Genomic DNA, 24,337 nt, shown 5'->3' on the forward strand with positions numbered 1-24,337 from the left:
ATATATATATATATATATATATATATATAATATATATATATATATATATATATATATATATGTGTGTGTGTGTGTGTGTGTGTGTGTGTGTGTGTGTGTGTGTGTAATATATATATAATACAGTGGTACCTTTACCTACGAGTGAATTAATGTACGAGTTTTCTGAGGTACGAGTTGTCACTGTCGATTTTCTGCTTCGTTACAAGAGCAAAAAATTGAAGTATGAGCTCGTGGATGCTACTCCTACTTAAATGGCGTAGTGACGAAAATTAAGATACACAAAGAAGAAAAAGTAAATATACATCTTTTCCATGAATCTTTTACAAAGTTATACATTACTTCACTATCTCCAATAACACTATATGTATTCTCATATTATTGTGTAATAAAATACTACTAACATAGTGGTCAACATTTTGGTTTTGAAATCAACTGATGGTGGATAAGGGTTTGTTTCGCCATATTTAACTCAATTCTGAGCGAATTTTCTTGCTTCTAGTTGGCATAAATGAATATCTAGATACTGGACCTAATAAGACAAGGGAATTTTTCGTTATATGACATGTTTTTAAGTCGAAATATGACTTGAATACGTCTCATTATGATTGTGAACTAATTTTTTTTTTTTGTTTGTTAACATTATGTTGGGGGCATGTTTATTGAGTAAAAAATCACTTGATTCCAATTGCTATTTTCACAATATTCATCTTTTATTTATCTTTTATTGGCGTGAAAACAACAGTAAAATGTGCTTTTTCAAGCCCAGTAGTTTTGGTGAAAATTATTTTCTTTCGATTTTATCTACGGTTGTGTTTGATGCATAAGTTTACGGGAGTTTTATCCTTGTTGCCAGTGCACGATAAAAGTTACTGGCAGCTTGAACAGTTTTCTCAGCTTCAGCTACAACTTGGTTTAAATTTAACGTATATATCTTTGATGATCTTTGATTTACCTGTAACGAATATAGTTATTACATAAAAATATCTCAGTCCTACTCTACATAACGTCATTTCTAACATAAGTACGGTAATTGTTGACTATCGTACGATGGTTGAAATGCAAGCCAAATGGATGTTGTTATCCAATTTGGTTGTACCAGAGCAATCGATAGATCATCGTCACTTAGCGGTTTGTCAATAGGACGCCATGTTACTTTGAGCGTCGTAGCGCAGCTGGTTGCTGGGTGGGGATTTACACATATAATATTACAGCACTTATACAGAGCAGCAGAATATCTGTTCAGAAAATATTTACAATAATGTTTACTGTTCTATATAGCTATATATATGTATAAATATATAATTAGCAATGTATAATAGAAATGTATAACTCTCAATATTATTATCAAATTAAATATGTTAAACTTTGTTTTATTCAAAATAGTAATTTGTTGACCACATTACGTTTTGCTTTATTCTTCATATAATAGTTGTATAAACTATTAAATGCATAAAAATTAGTAGTTGAGGCCATTACCAGTCAAGTGACCAGCCTTTGCTCACATGAGAGGGAACGAAGTCCTCCATCCCTCCCCCAAGTGCTCATTGAGCAGAGCATCTTCTGTACAGTTTTTATAAATGTATGTTGTTGTTACATGGTATATTAAAGTTCTGGAATGATCGGGTTGTGTCTTTTTAAAATGGCAATTTTTGGAAATAAATCTTTAAGAGATGACCTTTTTTTTTATTGAATCATTTAGAACTCGCATTAAAATAATATATGTATGCTTAAACATTTTTTATTGACAGTACGTATATATTCAGTACATGATGGCATAATCTCTGGAAGTGCTTATAAGTTATAACTGGCACATAGGCAGTCAGGTCAGTTTCACGTACTAAAAAACACTGTACATACACTTGAACTACATGTATCGCCTAGACTATATTCCTTATTCATTGGAATTTGGGCATTTCTGTTTCGCTTATTAGTCCAGCATTGTGATAATTACTGGCTTTCAAATTTAAAATAATAGTGAATTCTGCATCGTAAATAAACAGTGACAATAGACATTAAATAACGAGGATTAGCTATATGTGCAGAACATAGAGGTTTCTGTGCTATAGCAAAGGGAATACGATGCTGACATTTCGTTGAAAGGTTTACAGTTGAACGTTAATCAATCAATTGTAAATCTCAAGTATATTAACCTGTGACTATTAACTTGCATTATTGGCACTTCCTAAGGGATAAGTTCCATTGATTGCATGTATACTAATCTCATCAATTTGTGTTGTACTTTAAAAATGTGGCGCTTGACAGGGATATAACGTTATAAACAAGGCGCCAAGCTCTTTGCTTTGGGCGCCAAAAGGTTGCCTGATGAATCATAGTTTCCACTTGCATTCTCTTAGTAAAACTAAAAAAAAAAAAAAAAAAAAAAGATAACTCTTAACATGGGTGTTACATTCACTGATGATCAGCTGTATGTTACTCCATATCCGCCTACCTATCTAGAGATTTGCACACACAAAAATAATCTACCGTTCTCTGTCCTTAGGAAAGCTGAAGAAACTTTTTTTCTGGATAAAAACGCTTTGTGTTACAACCATTGGACGAACAAAAACAACCAGTCGACTTAGGAAAGTATGGTGTTGGTGTAGCCATATTGCAGACACGTAACTCTCCATCCAGCCACCAGGGCCAAGGCCTTACGCTGAAAAACATGACGGAACTCAAGTGACGGTGTTCCATGGATTGCTCTGGTTGTACTTAGCAAAAAAAAGTTGTTTCTCATTCGGTTGCTCATAGCTGTACACAAAGTTAAAACAATGCTGTCATCATTCTCTTTTGATGTTTTGAACTTATTTAACTAGAAGATGGGAGAAAGTTGGGCTATTGTAATTTGGTCTCTCATAAAATCGGATTATCGTAAGACAAATTATCGTAACTTGAGCACTACCTGCAAACTGTATGAAACCTTATTATATCTTTACATAGTACTCTTTCTATTATGTTTTTATACAATATTTGTTATTTACAAATGTATTTTTCTTATTTAATAACATGAAACAAATATATGGGCTGGCATTTTGAGGGTTGGAACGGATTAATGGCATTTTAAGTATTTTCAATGGGGAAAATTGATTTAATGTGCGAGCAAATTGAACAACGAGCTCGGCCACAGAGCGAATTCAACTCGTAGGTCAAGGTACCACTATATATATATGTGTGAGTGTGTGCGTGCGCGCGCATGTATATATATATATATAGTAAAATTGCTTGTAATGAGGGTATATTCAGCCTAATAGAACACTACTGAATTTGAAAAATTATAGCTGTCTGGATTCTAATACAGTGAACTACAGAGGTGAACTTAAGGTGAATAGAATAGTCAGTAATGCCATTGTATTAAAATGTAATATAGTTAATTAATGTAATTAATGACTAGTAAATAAGACCATTGGATTGAGTGCAGGTAAAAATAGATTTTTTTCTACACATACATATTTATATATGTATGTGTGTGTTTGTTTGTTTGTTTTGCAGACATTTTAGATTAAAGGAAAAATACCTTATCGATGGCGGTAAATGGATCAGATAACCCAGAAAGTACCCCATCTCCATGAGGCACGGCTGACATTTCGAAAACTGAAGTACTGGATTCCATGCCGGTGTTCATAATGATCTGAAGAAACCAAAGACGAAACATTAATGTTTTCGGTTACGGACGTCGTGTACGATTTAAATTTTATTCTGTTCATATTTCTTGTCACTGTGGTTTAGTCATTGCTCTGGTTACCTCATAAGTTTGTTTTCCATATTTGATGTGACTATATATATTCCGTATAAATAAGATGATGGAAATGAAAAACAAATGCTGCAAAGAGTAATGTCTACATTACTCAGTAAAATCGTTTATAATGACCGTGCAGCATGGGTTATGTATGCTACTGGAAATGGACTCGCCTTCAAAAAATATTTAAATAAAAATATGTTTACACGTAAGGATTCTTGGCCAATCATTTCTCGATGACTCTGAAAATCAGTTAATGAGTGTAATAAATATAATAAGTATTTCAAGAGATGGTAAAAAATCATTTTTTCACCATTCCTTGAAATACTCTTCATATTGTATAGTACTTTTTTCTCCTACATTAAAGACTGTTTGCCATTACACAATTATTATTTTTATTTCATTTATGTTTTATATGGAAGCATTAATGTGTTTACTATTTTTCCTTTATTTGTTTGTGATTTTCTTCGTTTGTCGTTTTCATATGTGAGTAATCTGTGTTTTGTTTACCTCGCAAGTCAGTGTCTCCGCAGTTGTCTGCCACATTTATTTGTTTATTTTAAATGATAAAAATCATATTGTAGATGCAGGACAACCAATAATTTCATTGCTCATTGGTAGCATAGACCATTAAATCTCTGGAAGTATTGGCCACACTGTGAGTGAGGATATTATTTATCAAGGAAACGTTGTAACAATATATCTGGGATTTCAGTTGATGATAAACCAAATCATAAACTTACAAACTGTTATTTGTGGATGATATCTTTCATCAAATAGTATTTTATGTTCATGAACACAGTAAAGACCAAATATTGCCTGTTTTTGTTGATAGACAGCATACTCTGAAAAGACTTGGCGCGATTCAGCACAGAGGATCTTTCCTTACCCAGAGAAGAGAATCGGAATGCGTCGTCCCATCAGTGACGTAAACGAAAGAACATCCCGGAAGCCAGGTCTCTTGAAGCACAGCCATTGTCGCAAATCGAGATTCCCATAAAGTATCTGGGTTTCCTGAAATGCAAAATTATTAGAATGATTAGTCTTGCTATTTGTGTTTAATGAACTTTTATTACCTGTGTTCAAAGAACCTGCATTGAAGTAAATCTTTGTGAAAACAGTTATACTGATTTTAAGAATTTAGACTTCTGTGCCTTGGACTTAGACCAAGAATTTACTGGTTTGCAAAGAGAAAAATAGTGCAATAGTAAGGAATGCGCACGGTTCAAGAGACATCGAGATCAGGTAAAATATTTTTAGTGAGAGAGTGTGCAAGTCTTGCACTAATTAAGGCCTACATTCTTGATAACGACTGACGCGGTTTGACTTTAGCATTGCAAATTCCTGAGATATACATATGCTAGTCTTGCACCAACCTCCAGATTAGGTTAGATTGTGTTGGAGTAAGAGTTTGGGAGTAATGTGGGTGTGGGAAACAAAATGAGATTATTTTCAAGAAAATTCTATGGTTAGTTTTTAAGACGTAGCGTCCCGCTTTTATCAAGGCTAGGTCTAGGAACTCTGTTATGTCTCAGGAAAATGCGCGTCAGTGTTTACTTACTTGGTAAGCCGATTCGACGAGAACAAATGATAAGCGAAGGGCAGAAAAGTACTGTCACTACTACTGCTCCAAATAAGCTTAGATGACAACTTCTTTTTAGCAGAGCCATTGCCCGGGATTCCTCATCAGCACTGTAAAAAGGTTACTTTGACAGTGATTCAATTAATTTCATACTCTCTAGTTTAATTTTGAGGTGTGAGCAACTTCATTAATACAGAAGTGATACCATGTACCTCATGACAAATATTCTATTTTATTTATCTGTAACTTTTTCAACAGTAAGCCATTTCCCCTTCCTAGAAGGGGGCTGTGTGACTCCAGAGAAAAAGACAACACAACAGCCACTTCCACATTCATACATTAAATGCTGAATCATTGATGAACGCCTTGTGTAAGGAACTTCCACAATGGTGGCTGCTTCATACACCTATGCAGAAAATACATGAACAAAGTGCCCAAACACTAGTATACTTATTGTGCCATTCACCTTTGTGATTCATGGATATTATGACTAATTTCCAACATCTTGTGCCCACCATCAGTCTAGCACTTTTTATGTCAATGATTTCCTTTTCTTACATCTGTTTCACACCATTTAGGTCTTGCTCTCCTCCTTCCTCTTAACTTTTATGATGATATTCTCTTTTCTCATCCTATATTCTCCTAATCTTCGTGAGTGACCAAACTTTCTCAAGACATTGATCTGTTCTTTCAAGTATGCCAGCCATTTTACCACTTACATATTTTCCCATTTCTCACATATCTCCCGTATATACTGTACAGTATATATGTGAGAAATGGGAAAATATGTAAATGGTAAATTTTTCCTAACAACTTAACCTTTTTTATGTACTTTATATTCACCATTTACTATTGACTTTCTCCTCTTGCAAAGGCTTTCAAAGTATTTCATTAGTTTCCAGTTTCTCCTCATTATCCCCAACCAGTGCCACTTGTCTTCTTTCATCATTCCATTCATAAAAATAATGAACAGTTCCACATTTCATCTTTTCTCAACAAACCAGCCATTCTCCACCTACACATTCGAATGCCTATTCCACTTCCATTATAAATATAAACTTACGTATATTTGCTCTTAGTGCTTACCTTCTAGCCATGTATTTTCAACAACTCCATCTTACCGCTCTATTGAGAATGTCATAAGCTTTTTCTTGGTCCATTCATGCTATATGCAGGTTTTCCTGTATTTCCAAGCCTCATTCATAACAAATACTTGATCAGGACACAATTTTCCTTAACTAAACCCGCTATAATCTTAACCTATCAATCTTCCTATTATCTGTCATAATTTCGTTATCAAAATCCCACCATACACAGTCCCCTATACACTTGGCAATGTTTTACTCATAAAATTCTTAATCACAATGCTCTTTAGTTTTATAATCAATTGACTATTATTTCACAAAGTCCTACAAAAACTTTTCCTCATCAAGGCTTACCTTAATAGACCTGGTTGATCACCTGATCAGTTCGTCAGTACTGTGCTGTATCATCTCCTTTACGACCCCATCAACTCTCATCCTCGTCAGTCACTTCCACAAGCATTCTCAAACTTACTACTGACCTTCCACGCTCAACATCTGGGAGATGCAAACTACGTCAAGTCAGGACTGCATTCTATAGTCTATTTTTTATGACTTACCTTTCAGTATTTACCTCCTTGTTGAACAAATTTTTATTCTTTACAGTTTTTAAGGACCATTTTCCTTCTAGTTATATCTATTGCTTTATATTTCTCTCTCACATTTTTCCTAGACTACCTTATTTATCCTCCTTCCTAACAGTATGTCGTTGTTTCTTTATGGTTATGTAAATGTTCACTAAATTATTTTCTTCTCCATTAACTTTTCATTCTCTTATCCAACGGATTCCTGTTTTATTCCCTTTTTATACCTGACTGCCTCCACAAACTCTTCCCATTTTCCATAAACCAATCATGAATTTTTCAGACACTTGTACTTCTTCCATCTGTGTCATTAGCCTCATTTCATCCATTTTCTCTATATGCTCTTCTCACTTCTTTCTTACTAAACTCACCCATCTTGATCGCATAGACAGCCGTATTTTCAGCACTTTCTCTCCAACTGGAAGATGTATTATTTGTCGTAATCTTCATTGCAGTAAGTGAATTATCAGATATACCACCAGCCGCTCATCTTCTCACCGTTACCTCCAACTTTCCATTTTATCTACATACTTTGTATTAAGAAGTAATCTAGCAAACCTCTCCACAATATATTCTCTTTCTTAAAGATAACTAAGACATTCTACTTTGGAGACGAATATATTTCAAATAATAATAATAAAAAGAGAATCTCTCTATCCTCCTTTACCCTAGAAGCTCCATATCTACCACCAGCACCATCTCTTCTCTGTCATTTAACATTTGAATCAATTAAAACAAACAAACTTCCATATTGCCTGCACTCAGTAAGGAATATTTCACTCTCTCAAAAGGGATTCTTTCCACCTTCAAACTTTTCCATTGCTGATCCTGATACTCTTTCTGTTTCAACTTTTTTCTCAGTCCGCATTCAATAATATCCATAAAATCATCAGTCATTCTGATATTATAGGCACTACCACTCCCCCTGCAAGTAAACTGCAATATATTGCAATTTCACATTCATATATTTATTTTTAGCGACTGAAAGCATTTCTGTAAATCTAGTTTGAGGGAAAATTCTATTTTGACATTAGTGTCTTTAACCCTTGCCTATTTTTCATCCAACAAACTTCTTGTATGCTCTCCTCGTTTCACACACACACACACATTTAATGTGTATATAGTACTTATATACATATATATATACTATATATATATATATATATATATATATATATATATATATATATACATTTAATGTGTGTGAGTGTGCGTGTCCATGAAATTGTGGGTATGTGTGTCAGTGCAAATTTGAAGAGGCTGATGCTGTTACCTTCGAGGTTATTCTTATAATATTCAGCACATTATGAATTTTAGAAAGGCCTTGCCGGTTGTTTCGTTGTTATTGTTGTTGTTTACATCGTACTTCCAATGAGGGCTTTTATCAATTGGTTGGGATGTTGTTTCATTCCTTTGGTTGGTTAGCATTTTAATCGATAATCTACGGATGGCTGAAGAACTGGAAAAATCGTTGGTAATACTTGGTACTTTTCCACCTTCGATTCTTTTCCCTTATTAATTAGAAAGAGAGAGAGAGAGAGAGAGAGAGAGGCAAGCCTTGTAAAAAATATATATATATATATATATATATATATATTATTATATATATATATATATATATATATATATATGTGTGTGTGGTGTGTGTGTGTGTGTTCTTGGAACGCCCATAGTACAGAGTTACTGCAGATAGTTGGTTGTGTGGTCCTTTTAAGTTACTTCATTTCCTTGGACTAAGCATCTTTCATGGGATACCAGAATAATTTAAACAGATTTTTTCTTTCAAATTATCAACTGAAGGAAACTTTCTCGATTCTAAATCCCTTCCTTCAAACATACACTACGCAAGATGTTCACAGTACTAGTGTTATCTGTTCGACTATTCTGTGACGTAACCTTTTCAGAAACCTACTCAACATAAAGCGTTTATTCATCTGATTATTGGTCTTTACAGAAGCAGTCTAGCAGAAATGAGCTCGGAAATTCTTACCGAGTCCCTCACTCGAGCATTTTGTCTTGTTTTGTTAGAGTAGCGCTATCATGCTCTAAGCATGGGCTCTTGCTCTTAGAGAATAGTGACCATACGAATCTCCCGCGACCCTTTTCCCTTCACCAGTAAAATCTAAAGACTCAGGTGAGTTTTGGCAGACGACGGAATAAAAAAAAAAGAGTAAAACAGTATGAAACTGTGCCACCGTAGCTCCCATTGTAAAGAATAGAGAGAGAGAGGGAGAGAGAAAATAGACGAATAACTCATCACCTCATCCAAGTTAAATCCCAATGTTGCTCCGAAGATAAGGAAAAGAACACTACCCGGGTTTACTGACACCGTCTTATTTTACACTTTTAAGTTTACATAAATTTTGTGCAAAATCCCTGAAACATTCAGATAATTCATTGTCATATGCAAGTTTTTTCTTAGATTAAAATATGGAATTGTCTAATAATATGAAAATACGAGAGCAGCAAAAGTACTAAGGAGTAAGATGCTCATGTCATAATATTATACGACATACTTCATGCCTCTTAATTACTCTTAAACATCAAATGGAAAGCAACAGAACAGGAGTCTAATTGTGAATCAGCTGGTGCAACATCATAGTGATCTTTCCTCGAGGCACTTGCGAATTGAAATGTAGTAGATGCCTGCGCATAATGGAATCTGGGAAGAAATTTGTATTGCTGAAATGAATGAAGGCAAACTGCCTTGTTCTTCTTTTGTTGGACGTTGCCGCTTTCGACCCAGCGGTGAATCCATCGGTAAACTGTGCCGGTGCTGGTGTCGGTAATTTCGGCTATCTTGCGAATGGATGCCCCTCCCAGCCATAGCCACACTATCTCAACCCTTTCCTGGACGCTGGTCCTTGCGTTCCTTTGTCTCTTGTGCATGGCTTCCTCACCTGTGCAATAAACTTTTGAATTACTGAGATCGATACAGCCACTAGTGCAGTTCTATCAAAGCACTGCGCATTACAGCGTCTAAATGAGATTCACGGGATAAAATATTTCAAAAGAGCCTCGAAGCTGAACTTGGAATTTTTTCATCAGAGATTACAAGCATGTTACAGAACAGACATTGAGTATCGTGCAAAATTGATTAGCGATAGCACTTGGAGACCATAAGCCAGAAGAAAGACGTAACAGTCAGGAACTATAAAGCTTATTTTACTAAGGAACAAAGAAAAATAACAGAATAATATGACAATGAAGCTTAATGGCTAAAACTGGCTAAGAAAACAGTGGGCATAAATGTAGAGTTGGTAATTTTTATATATATATAATATATATATATATATATATATATATATATATAATTTCTTAACTTACATTTAACGTACTTCATATCTATATATATATATATATATATATATATATATATATAATTATATGATATTATACTATACAGGTATGTAGTTAAACAACAAATACCGTCCATTTTGTACCAACTCAAAATCAACATTCATAAGGGTTACCGCCCCCAGTTTAGGCCATCCCCCCTTTATTATCTGTAATACTTTTGATGTGCTTTTTTATTTTCCAAAATAAATTGTGACATGATCGTTATATATTTTGTAAGTTCTGCTCATATTTTCTGAATGGGAAAGTTCCTTTTTGGCATTGGTTGATTTATTTATTGTAAAGTGCAGACTTCATTGTGCAGACGAATAACCAACCACAAACGGAAAAATAACATCTTTCACCAAAGCTCAAGTTGCTTACTACATGGCTATAATTCACTTGTGTAAGCTTTTCTTCCTTGTCTGCATTAGTATAAGATGTCATTTTGCTAGCCAGTCTACGTTGGCGCGGGCTCATGCTCTTAGAAAAGCCCATATATAGTGGATATAAGTGCAAATTGTGCAAGAATTTATAATTTCTTCCTTGAAGACGATGAAATTTTAAATCTAGACTATAAACACGTTTCGTGTCTTTAAATTGAAATAAAACCACATTTTCTGAAAAAAAAATTAAGATTTGAAAATTTGTGTTTTCCAGTAAGAAAAAAAAAATACATTCCAAAATTGTATTTATTATAGTAAAGTTACTTTCGAAACTTAACATCCCGCAAATTGGTAGGTTTGGGTTTCCAAAAACTAAGACGATTCAGCTTATTGCTACATAGCTTCAAAGATAAACTTACCGCGAGAGAAACTACGAGAACCTTCAACAGTGAAGTGGCACGGTGAACTGACAGATGACGAGATCTCAAGCATCCGTCTTTCAGTCACCCTCAGTGGGCGGAGTCTATCTTCTATTAGAAGCTCCGGGAGACGAATCAACCAATCTTATTCGAACGGAAGTCAATAACTTTTCGGGACGTGCTATTTCAACAACAAACAGTACAGCCCATTAAATGAATATGTGCCTTTCAGGTTCGAATTAACTTGGAAAAAAAACTTTAATTTCGTAAGGTTTCTTATTTACGGTAACGTCGTGCTTCGGCGTTTCTTCTCGGCGACATGGAGCGCTTACATATGGAAAACAATTTTTTAAAGTCCTTTCTGCCTATTATCATAAATACCACTCCAATATAATTTCTAAAACTGCAACAGTGCCCAAAGGAAACGTCCTAATATTTAGAGAAACTGTGGTATCCAAGCGAATTTGACTAATTCCCGAAGGTCCTTTAAACATATGAATAAGAGAAAACTCATGTCTGCGTTTTTATTATAATAGTATATTACGTAACAACAAAGATTATCACTTAAACTCCACGTTACACAACAATTCACCAGCCATGTGGATATCAAGTTTACTAAACTGATCATAAAACCTGTTATAATGTTTAGACTCGGCATATCTTGTGTTCAGTTGTTGAACATCACATTGGCTCTTGATCCGTGGATGACTTTATTAAGATAATATAAGGTATTAGTGAGCCAGTCATAGGATATTTGATGTAAAATAAAAAACGGGGAAAAACGAGCGAATATTATCAAGACCAACAACTATCTCGGTGGTCTTGATATTATGAACAGACTTTACTTTATGAAGATCTTGGAGTTTGGTTCAGAGTTAAAACCAAATCAATCAGGTGTGTTCCGCCGCATTTCTCTGATAGTGTGTTGTATGGTCAGTGTTATGATCTCACAGTAACAAAGTAATAAATAAGTGCGTTTTCTAAGGGTTGTTAATAAAAAGTGTCATGACAGCTGTGCCAATAATAGATATGTGTTACTTCGGTTAAGCTCCGAATTCAGAAAATCGAACGCAGTGATGTTAATGTGAAGGCAGCAAGCAAGCAATAGAGGTGTCCTAGGCCTACCTATGGCACAAGGAGTTAGGATACAGCCAGCTTCCTCACTAGGCAAATTAGTCAGCATTTACGACTATGGTAATTATCGGATTTATTTTTCGCAAAGCAAATGAATGTTGTGCATTCTCGACCGTTTTGCTTGTTTTTACCTAGGTAGTAGGTACAAACCATATGTTGAAGAACATTCAAACTCAAAGGCCTTACTCCACCCCCATATTGACACTGCAGGGCTCCCCAGAACGATACACTGCACTAAAGTTCAAAATTTTCACCAATATTATCATCAGTAGTATAGGTTGCTGACGTTGAACAAGTAGCTTAAGTCTTCAGTTTCCTCTTGAATGAAGTAACGTTGTCCAACGATCTAATCTGTTGAGGCAGCCTATTGAACAATCTGGGCACAGCAATCATGAAGGTTCCAAAATCAAACTACAAATTAGTAGGCTACATCGGTTCTTCCAATCTTCCATGTTCAGTGACATGGACTGTAAGAAATGGTTCCACGAATACAAAAGTCATTGGTAAAATTACAGTTTCAACCATTATGGGAAAACTGGAATAAAAGTATATTTGTTGCATCAGAAATAGTGTAGTTCCAACGGATTTAACGTTTATTTTGACCGCAAACCATCTGATTTAGAGATTTGCTATGTAATTGGAGTTAAAAAAAAAACCGAGTTTCTCCAGAAAAATCTTTGTTTGTAACCGTGTTATTATTGTTTCTGTTTCATATTATGTTGTAATGCAGAAAGACCTTACTTCATCCCAACAATTATGGGGGACACCAGGTGGGAACCAGGGTTTTGGGTGAAAGGGGGCCCGTGGTCAAATGATATTTCCAATAAAAATAAATGGTTAATGTTAGAAAACAAATCCTTAAAGCAGTTAAGTATACCACAGACCTTAATCTTTCGTCACAAACCCTAAACCTATCCGTAAACTAAACCAGCCAACCTAACAAAACCCCCTAACCTAACCTAGCAGGCCCCCGGTCACAGACCCTAGACCTATCCCTAAACTAAACTAGCTAACCTAACCTAGAAGGCCCCTGGTCACAGACCCTAGACCTATCCCCAAACTAAACCAGCTAACCTAACAAACCCCCCTAACCTAACCTAGAAGGCCCCTGGTCACAGACCCGGACCTACCCCAATCACCAGAACACCAGCTAACCTAACCATCCCACATAACCTGACCTAAAAGCTGTGTCCTTCCTAGCTCCTTCCTTACCTACCCGGGGGTGGGGGGCTGGGGTGGGGTCTTCGCCCCTCCTGCAACAACTTTACCCCAGGCTAAATTTAAATATATATTTTGCTTAGTCACTTCTTACCTTAAATGGAACCTGACGATGAAGACGTGGAAGGTTGTGGTTGAGCCTCTTGTGAATCATCTATACCTATGGGAACACGTTGTGCCTCAGATTGTGGAGGATACAGTCAAGGCCTACAATACCTCAAATATTTTTTTCTCTGTAAGTATGCATTAGCGACAATAATGTATTGAGAAGAAGTGTTTTGTTATCACGTGCTTTACTTGGGAAAAATATTAATATAATAAATTTCCCATAATGGTTGAAACTGTAATAATACCAAGTCATTAAGGAGCCATACTATGTTCAAGGAGGGAATGGATAGGAAAATCTATTATAAAATTAATCAAACTAACCTATCGCACCCTAGCCTAACCTAACTGGCCGTGTTACTTAGTTGGGGGACGAAGCCTGTGTCGGAGGAAACTCTGCTTTTTTCCAAATGCCCCCTGTAACACTGTGCATGCATGACAGCATTCCAGGATGGCCAGCTTAAAAAGCATAATCAGTTCTGATTATGCTTTGAAGTTTTGGTTTGGGGCCAATAAACGTAAACAAACCGCCATATTTGAATTCTGGTTGGGGGTGCGGGATACGTAACCAGCAGGGAGTGTAACATATAGGTTATGATATTAACCTAACCTTACGTAACCTAGAAGAACGTGTTACCTGACCAGGGGGCTTACCCTCCCTTAAAGGAAGGCAAGCTTAGAAGTGTAACTTAGGTAAGGAGTCGGTGACTGAAACAAAAGCTCTCCTTAGTCTCCTATAACATGGCGCATACGCAGTAGGATTCGGCGTCATGATAGCAGTAGTAATAGGTGGATTTTGGCTATGTAACGGCTCCATTATTGGTTTATTTATCGCTTTATTTCAGCTTGTATTTTGTGTTTCAAATGTCATAAATAAGGGGAAATTACACAGTAACACTGCAAACCCTTCCCTAAAGTGTTTTACCCCACCCATAACCCCGCTTTCCCATCGGCCCCCATTACCTTAGGATAGAGTTTAAGGCGTAATTCTCCCAAGTGTTTTACCCCACCCAAAAACTTGCATTCAAGTAAATTACAGCCGGCCAAAAAAATATAACTTTAAATTCTTGTTCAGTAGGTAAAATTCTATAGAAAAATGTCAACTGCCACAGTCTAGTTCGCCGTGGTATAAGGGCTTAGATCTACCCAAAATTGCGATGGACTGACTGTGTGAAGAGGGATATGAGGGAGTTGGGGATGAGCGAGGAGGATGCACTGGACTGAGGGAGATGGAAGAGTGTGTTGAAGAACCATTACAGAAACCCCAAATAGGGACAGGCATGTAGAGAAAGAAGAAGATTAAGGCATTTCATACTGCAATGCTTGAAACACCAACATGACTCAATTCTTGTTTTAATGGGCAGCCAATGTAATTACCTAAGAACAGGTGTTATTTTATTGTTGCTGATGAAGGATTTGGTGTTGTTTGTTGTCACTCTTATTATTAGCCTTTAGGAAAGCAGAGTTTGTTCCTACACGATATACAAACCCTCGGTCCTTTACATGAGGCATTACTTTTGGCGTAGCTGGAATTATGGCCGTTAAATTCTTGAACAAGGTGGTCAGGCAGTAACTACTGTGGCAGGCGGGCCCGCCTGCCCAGATGTAAACACCACACTTTTCTTTTAGCCATCTTCTGATGAAGACGTGTTTTCGTGAGCTCTTGCTGACTGGCTGTTGATCATTTTCCCGGTGGGATCTTTCAATTTTTATTTTTTTTATTAAATAAATATATACTATGTTTGATATTAATAATTGATATGCAAACCCACTTTTTGTGATAGTCTTGATAGCCAACTTTCTACTTTGTGTTAAGGGTCGGCGGCAAATGTATGCCAACATCTTTATTTTCTGGGTTCAACCTGTGTTCGCCGGTGAAAAGGATCCTGCTGCTCACTTTTCTAGTATAAATAGGTTCTAAATATACCAGAGAAAAAAGCTAGCATGGTATGCTGAGGTTACTACCCTCACGCGAGCACCCTAAGGGCGTCGGGTATAAAGTACAAGGCGAGTGGAAGCCACTATTCACAGGTCTTCGGCCAATTAGAGGTTTCCTCTCCAAAATACCTCTCATGGGGAGAGCCGTCGCAGCGGCTACTACCTCCCCCTTCGCTACTGCTACTACTACCCGACCCGAGCGCCATCTGCAATCTTGTTTTAGAACTGGTGAACCAACGACGCGTTTTTTCTTGCTCTTGGTAAATTGTGCATTTAAGTGGTTGTTTCGAGATGGTTCTTTGGAAATGACTCCTGCACCAAAGTTGAGTACCCCAATTTCCGTTTTTCGTAACTTGTAAGGTTGCGGGACTTGCCAAATTAGCCTTCGGCCCTGTAGAAAATGTTGCGGGGAAGTCGGCGTCCCCGCCATTTTGTGAGCATGAGCATAGAACGCGTGGGAATTAGGTATGCATGTTTTAGTCGAAATAGGAATAAATCAGAGATATTGCATTAAATGTACCTAATTCATGTGTTCACCTGTTATTGTTATAGAAATTGAGTCGTAGAAGTACCGAACGCGCTCATGACATATCATGAGCGCGTTCAACCTAATCTCGACATAATATTAGATTATCATGTTTGATAGGCTATGAACAGCCTATTATTTAGTAGGAGAGAGAGGGAGAGTTAGAAACTCTTTCTTTCTTCCCAACATAATTTTTGTATGAATTATTCTTTACAAAACAAATAGATGCAAATATTTCTATTCATTGATTCACTGAAGAGGTGGAAGAGTTGCCACCCATCAGTTTAGCCTAAGTAGATTAGTAAGGTAGGCTAACTGTCCTAGGCTAACTGTCCTTAAGCGTTAACCTTATGCCTCTTCCCCTGTCAAAGTTAAAACTCTTCAAGGGGGGATATCAATGATAAGAGAGCCCCCTCTCTCTTCCATTTTGCGGGATCTATCCTTCTGGCCAGTCTGAATCGAATAAATTCGAGTTTGGTAGGTTTAGTTGAGGGCTACTGTCCGCATTACGATATCCTACAGGAGATTTAGCCTAACATTCCCAGTCGCTAATGATCTCGGTTAGTCAGCTAGATCCATATTGGTTATTTTCCCAAAATATATATAAAAACCCCTTGCAACTCTTCCATAGTGCCTTGTTATCATGTATGTATGTATATTCATTCTTGTCATTAGGCAGTACTGTATCACTGTATCGTAAAAGGTCTGGTTAACATTCTTCTTGGCCTAGCCTCCTTTGGTTTAACCTTTAGTAGTAGGCTATGCCTCTCGATCGAGGGCCACCCTAACCGGTTGCTATACCAATCATGGTTGGGCCATAGGCCCAGTCACACTACCACCCCTACAGTGATAGCCTGCACAATCGCTAATAGCTGGCCACCTCTGATCGGGCAGGTAGCCAGGCGATCACGACTGACCACCCCCCCCCCCCCCCCCCCTTTCCCTATATCAACCCCCCTCCCCCCCTACCCACTATGAGGCTCGGCCCAGCCGAACCGTTGTAACTTGTGGTGCTAGCACGGCCACTTGAGTTTCACATAAGTGGAAGGAGGGGGACGAGTGTGGGTGGGGGAGGGGGGGGGTGATGTGTACTAGAGTTCCGAGCTTAAAGTCCCCCGGCCCTGCCGGACAACGGACATAGCTTCGGGTAGTACATATGTTGCTCTGCCGCTCTGTTGTCGCTTTCTCCGTCCCCTCTAACTGTGGAATTGGGGCAGGAGCCTTGCTCCCACCCCCTCAGTAGAGGTAGGCAACGCCAGATATGAATTATCTCCCCTGATCCGCCACCTCGGTCTGTTCCACAGCCAGTAGCTAGGACAAGGAGAAATGAGACTTCAAGTGAGCTAAGCCTTGAGGGACCGTACAGTGAACAGCTCCGGACCCTTGCGGTGCTGATGGAGAGTGACTCACCCTCACATCCGCCACCGGAGTCTTGAATTAAACCTGCCATAGCTCAGTTCTCAATCTTTGGAGATCATGTAGCGCCTACGTTCAAATGTAGCCTTCCGGTCTGGCCAGCCATACAGAGTTGAGGTCTGTCCTCCTCCTAGTCCGGTGGATATCGGATCTCAAGTATTAGACGTACATTGAACCCAGGAGTAGGATCGAGAGCAGGCGGTTAGATATTAATTAAAGTTAGTCAGTGAATTGAATATATTAATGAGTAAGACTTGAACTTTATCTAGTTTAAGTTGCATACCCTCGCCGGAGTTGCTCCGGGCCTCCTTGAGGCTGAAGCTCATTAATAATTACTATTACAGAAGGTGTGTTGCCAGTTGACGGGGTGCTCCGCCTCCCTCAGCGAGACCGTTGGGGACGAGGTGTGCCGCTCCCACGCTAACTGCTCCATCTCCTTTGTAGGCGAGGAGGGGCAGCTTCCTTACATGGTCTGGCACCCGGAGGCTTGCACCATCTGGTGATGATTCTCATGAATGAGCAGGTAACCATCTTAATCCCCTTTTTCATGATGAAAATTTGTGATAAACCATGTAACAAAATTGTTCAATAAACTGGTTTCCTATGTCGGGAAGGTTAATTCCCCTTCCTCCCCGACACACGGCTGAGGAGGCCCGCCAGAACGCGAGGACGGACCTGGGGCGCTGGGTCTCCGGGTATGGAAGGAACGCCCCATCAGGTCACCCCTACATCTTAGATGCCAGCCTGGGAGCCCTTTTGTTCAAGGGGTCCCCCTCTGCATCAGTCCAGCCACGTCTGGCGGCTCTAAATTATCAACGCCATCCGGGCAGAGACGACACCCCTACTGGATGACCAAGAGGATTTGATGGTGGATGTGGCTGCCATCAACATTCATACAGAACCTATGACCCTGGGAGAGCAGGTAAGTGGTGAGGTAAGTGAGGCAGGTAGTCTCCTTAGCCCAACTCCTCCTTCTTCCTCTTCTTTCCGGGGCTTCTCCAAGTCCACCCCTACTTGGGACCGCTCACGGTCGGTTTGTCCCAAGGAAAAGTCAGTGAGACTGAAATCCCTGCCCAAGGGATCAAAGCCGACCCCGTCAGCGGCGACTGAGTCATCTCCGGCCCCAAGGTCGTCGACATCTTATGACAAGTCGCCTGCTGCCAAGGATTCTCTCCCTTCATAGGGATCGAGATCAAAGTCCGCCAAACCCAAGGCGACGGAGTCCGGCGTAGACCATGAACTGCTCATTAACCTTCTATTGTCGAGGGCTAGGGAAGCAGTAGACGAGAGGTTTGAGTCGTTGCGACGCATCTCCGGATCTGATGTCTCCGGCCAGTCAGTTTCTGACATGGTGGCTGAGCAAATCAAACCTTTGCAGGAGATGATGACCGGATTTCTCCACTATGGATCTCCAGCGCTGGCTATGGCGGTGCCAGATGCTTCCAAACTTCCACCCTTCCATAAAAACAATCCGTGGTGGCTTGCTATGCATGCCCCATACGTAGATGGGAAGCTGACCATTGAAGGGTGCGGGACCTGGCCATTGGAAGACTTCGAGCTTTTCTCCAGTTCCCCTTCCCCGGGTTCGTCAGACTAGCGGAGCACACGCTAGTGAGAGTGGACAAGGTCCCAAAGGAGACGGTGATCTTCCCGAGGGACCAAGCTCAAGCTGTCTGGGCACGCACCATGTCTGAATGGGAGTGAGTTAACACCAAGTTAACGCCTCACAAGGGCACATACACTATGTATGTGACACCAGATCGAGTCCCGTCGCCCTGCACCGATAAGGTGGTGGAGTTAACTCTCCAAGCCATAGTGGAGGATAAACCTCTCCCGGCTTTAAAAGAGACAGAGGCTACCTCCCTTCTCTTCCCTGCGAGTAGGGAATTTTGGAACAAAGCCCCGGCCACGTTTACGGCAGGTAAACTGGACGCAGACTGTGCCTCCACCTTTTTCTTCGAGAAGCTGCCTAAACTTCCGGAGAACCTAATCAAGACAGTTTGAGGCTAGGTCGAGACTAGCAAGGTCTATCAACTCTGTCACCTCGGTTGAGTTGGTAGCCACGACCTACCGGGACGAACATGTATTCCAGGTCTTGACGAAAAGTCTATTACACACTTTCCAGTCAGACCTATATGAATTTGGAATAGTAAGATGATCTTGCAGGAAATACGTCCTGGCGGAGGCTCATCAGACATGAACCTAACAGATTGATAAAGGCGTCAATCTGGGGAGAGAACCTGTGCCCTCAGGTAGAGGTAGAAAATGTCTTACGGGAAGCCTCTAGAGCCAACCAGAGCCTCTGGGTCCGGTGGGGACTTCCCTTCAAACGGAAGTTTGAAGCACCCGGACATCAAGCTAGGGCAAAGAAGAGGCTGAGGAGGTACAATCCCTATAAGCCCTCTTGACCTCAGACAATTGTTCAGGCGGTCGCAATATCACAAGTTGGGAAGCCCTCAACATTGAAGGCTCAGCCACAGCAGCAGTTTGTTCTGCTACAGACTCCGCCGGCCCAGCAACCCTCAACCTCCACAGCCATCATGACCTCCCCCACCTTTAACCCCGCCTATGAAGCTAGGGAATAATTTCGTAGCTACAATAGGCATGTGGGTAGCAGTAGAGCCAGAGGCAGCTCCCAGCTATGGAGCGGCTCAAGGGGTAGAGGTTTCCGAGGAGGAAGAGGGTACAAACCTGCAGCCAACCAGTGAGAGACCGCAGGTAGGAGGGAGATTATATCTCTTTTGAGACCATTGGACCTTCAGTCCATGGGCACACAGTATAATCTCCAAGGGCCTGGGATGGAAATGGAAGAAAGGGCCCCCATCACCAATAAACTTCTTCCAGATCCCAACAGCGGACCTTGTAGAATATACCAAAGATCTCCTTCAAAAGAAGGCCATAAAGAAAGTGAGGAGGCTAAAATTTCAAGGACGTCTGTTTACTGTTCCAAAGAAGGACTCAGACAAAAGAAGACTTAGCCTACCTGGACGACTGGCTCATTTGGGCAGCCAGCGTCGAAGAATGCCGCAGGTCAACAGCCAAAGTAATAGAACTCTTGGAGTTTCTGGGATTCCAGATAAACAAGGAGAAATCACGGCTGGAACTGGCTTCCCACTTTCAATGGTTGGGAATCCAATGGGACCTAATGAAACACAAGCTATCCCTTCCACCCAGGAAGGCCAAGCAGATAGCACGGCTACAAAACAGTTCCTCAGGAACAAAAAGGCCTCTCGTCGTACCCAACAGAGAATCCTCGGTTCGCTACAATTTGCATCAATAACAGACATCCTACTTAGAGCCAGATTGAAGGATATCAATCGAGTCTGGAGGAAGAGAGCCAGCATCAATCTCAGAGACAAGATCTCAGTAATTCCACCCATCCTAGCAAAGAGGCTTCCCCCATGGACGAAGCACAGGAACCTAACCAAGGCAGTACCACTGCAATTCCCTCTGCCGTCTTTGACAATTCATACAGACGCGTCACTGTGTGGCTGGGGGGGATACTCTCAGTACAAGAAGGTTCAAGGGATATGGTCGGATACGTTCCGCCAGTTCCATATCAATGTGCTAGAAGCTATGGCAGTTTTTCTAACCTTAAGCGACTAACTCCGGCCAGGAACAGCCATGTGAGGATAGTCTCGGACAGCCTAGTGGTTGTACACTGCATAAACAGAGGAGGTTCCAGGTCAAGCAAACTGAATCACGTGCTGATTGCAATATTTGCTTTGGCAGCAAAGAGTCATTGGCACCTGTCAGCAACCCATCTGGCAGGAGTCAAGAATGTGATCGCGGACGCACTTTCCAGGACTACTCCACTAGAATCAGAGTGGTCCCTGGACAAGAACTCATTCCAGTGGATTTACAACCAAATCCCGGACCTTCAAGTTGACTTATTTGCAACAGAATCCAACCACAAGCTGCCATGCTATATGGCTCCCAACCTGGATCCTCTAGCCTATGCCACAGATGCAATGCCCATAGATTGGAACAACTGGCAGAAGATTTATCTATTCCCTCCGGTGAATCTTCTGATGAAGGTCTTGCACAAGCTACGATCTTTCATAAGACAAGTAGCATTAGTGGCTCCCAATTGGCAGAAAAGCAACTGGTTTCCGCTTCTTCTAGAGCTGAAGCTCCAACCCAAATGGATCCCTCGCCCAGAACTGACACAGACAGTACAAACTCAAACTGTGTCAGCTTCCTCAAGAATTCTGAAAGCCCTAACTTTATGGACTTCATGAAGTTTGCAGCCCAAAAGGACGCGAGTATCGATCCATGTAACATTGTATTTATAGAATCAGATAAAAGAGATTCAACTCTCAGGCAATATGATTCGGCTGTTAAAAAATTGGCCAAATTCCTAAAGGAATCAAGCCCACAAAATGACCTTGAATCTGGCAATTTCGTTCTTTAGAACTCTATTTGAGAAAGGCCTAGCCGCCAGTACTATTACAACAATCAAGTCAGCTTTGAAGAAAATTTTTCAGGTCGGCTTCAGTATTAACTTGTCAGATGCATACTTCTCCATTCCGAGAGCATGTGCACATTTAAGACCAACTGACCGCCCACATAAGGTCACTTGGTTCTTGAATGATGTACTTAAATTGGCTTCAGACACTAATAATGAATCATGCTCGTATATAACCCTTCTAAGAAAAACTTTATTCTTAATGGCTATGGCCTCAGGTGCCAGAATATCTGAACTCTCAGCTCTCTCACGGAATCCAGACCACATAGATTTCCTCCCATCAGGGGAAGTACTACTATCCCCAAACCGGAGCTTCCTGGCTAAGAATGAGGACCCGCAAAATAGATGGGCTCCATGGAAAGTCATCCCTTTGATACGGGACACATCATTGTGCCCTGTCACTACCCTTAAATCCTTCTTAGCCAGAACCTGCGCAACATCGTCTGGTCCTCTTTTCATTAGAGAAAAAGGTGGCACAATCTCTCTTAAAGGTATTAGACAACAAATACTCTACTTTATTAAACAAGCCAACCCGGATTCAATTCCACATTTCCATGATATCCGGGCGGTGGCTACCTCTTTTAATTATTTTCAAAATATGAATTTTGAGGACCTGAAGAAGTATACGGGTTGGAAATCCCCAGTAGTTTTTAAGTGCCACTATTTAAAGAATCTAGAAGCTCTTAAATTCCCAGCAATTGCTGCAGGGAGCATAGTCTCCCCCGAATAATGAATCCTATCAGTCTTCTCCTTACCCATTTCTCCTTCCTGATACTCTCTCCTTCCTACCTGCCTTGCTCGTACTCCCCACCATACCTCTCTCCTCTGGGTTTAGAGGGCCTGGGCGTCATCCTGCCACCAAAGCTTGTACATAGAATATTTGGTTCTGGATTGTTTTATGGACCGGACTGTACATATTCTGGAAATGTGATATTACTTGAATACCCTGTCAATTGTATGATATCTTCAGGCTATTACTAATCTAAGTCATAGTTTAAGTCTTAGCGTAAGTAGTAAGTAAGTAAGTAAGTAAGTTTAAGTTTAAATGAATCTATTGTAAATATTAAGTGAGTAAATTTAAGCTAAAATGAATCCCAGGTTTCATTAACTTCTTCCTTATAAGAATACATAGTATCTAGTAGGCTTGGATAGGCATTCTCTGGTAACTTTTCACTGGCGAACACAGGTCGAACCTAGAAAAGGGATTTTGACGAAGGAAAAATCTATTTCTGTGTCGCCCGGTGAACCCACCCCTTCTAATTAAGTTCCCCAGCCTTACACCAATCCAAGCCAGAATGTCTAAAAATCCAGGATTGCAGATGCGCTCGGGTCGGGTAGTAGTAGCAGTAGCGAAGGGGGGAGGTAGTAGCCGCTACGACGGCTCTCCCCATGAGAGGGATTTTGGAGAGGAAACCTCTAATCGGCAGAAGACCTGTGAATAGTGGCTTCCACTCGCCTTGTACTTTATACCCGATGGCCTTAGGGTGCTCGCGCGAGGGTAGTAACCTCAGCATACCATGCTAGCTTTTTTCTCTGGTATATTTAGAACCTATTTATACTAGAAACGTGAGCAGCAGGATCCTTTTCACCGGGCGACACTGGTCTCCCCCCAGAAATAGAATTTTTCCTTCGTCAAAATCCCTTATTACATACTTTCGCCCTTTAAGTGAAGATGAGACACGTATTTAACGTGAGGACGAGACATGTATTCATCTGAAATTTATGCTTACGCTTTGGGAATTACTGAGGGGAACTTCAGAGGTTTGTCCTTTGTTTTGTTTTTTCTGGTAATTCATCTTCTCCTTCATCCTTTTGCTAGCTATCGGATGAAGGTAGAAGAGGGAGCATGTGGTGTTGGTGTTTGGGAGATCTCTCATTTTGGAAGGCAGTGCCCTTGGACGCAAGAGGAGTATCGTTATTACTTTAAATCATATTTTCTTTATTTTACAGACTAACAGTGGTGATTGTGAATGCGGCTGTATATGGTTGGTTAGCTCTTCGTGTTGGTTATCCTAACCTTGGGATTACCTGTGACTCATAGCATGCTGTGATATTGATCCTCAAGTGTGTGTACTGGTCTCCTGCTGGAAATCATATTCATTTACCATACTATCCTGGAGTTATGTCACTGGACGAAACCATCACCTCTGCCCTGTGATGATTAACTATTCTTGATGGTAGCAGTCTAGCAGAATGTGGAGAAATCGAAGAGGAAGAGAGTTCGTCAAGTGTCGTCATCCTCCTCTTCGAGATCATCATATTTTCATCTGCCTCCTCAAACTGAAGAGGTGGTTGGGTCTTCCGCTGGCGCTCCCGTTCCTTCGGGAACAGGAACCGTCACGCTGTCCCCAGGGCCTAGTGTATTGGGAGCCATAGAAGCACAAACTTCGGTTCGCAATTCTGCTGC

At 40.2% G+C, this 24,337-nt stretch overlaps 1 long non-coding RNA gene across 1 annotated transcript in view; it reads left to right on the forward strand.

Annotated features, from left to right (window-relative positions):
• Positions 1–12,011: 12,011 nt before the first annotated feature.
• The window catches only part of LOC135213004 (uncharacterized), a 90,521-nt gene continuing 78,195 nt past the window's right edge, over positions 12,012–24,337 (forward strand). The window contains exon 1 of the long non-coding RNA XR_010314057.1: positions 12,012–12,319. This is a non-coding gene — a long non-coding RNA (uncharacterized LOC135213004). The remainder of the gene's footprint in view (positions 12,320–24,337) is intronic.

The sequence above is a fragment of the Macrobrachium nipponense genome, chromosome 19 (genome assembly GCF_015104395.2).
Source record: "Macrobrachium nipponense isolate FS-2020 chromosome 19, ASM1510439v2, whole genome shotgun sequence".
NCBI classification, from domain to species: Eukaryota; Metazoa; Arthropoda; class Malacostraca; order Decapoda; family Palaemonidae; genus Macrobrachium; species Macrobrachium nipponense.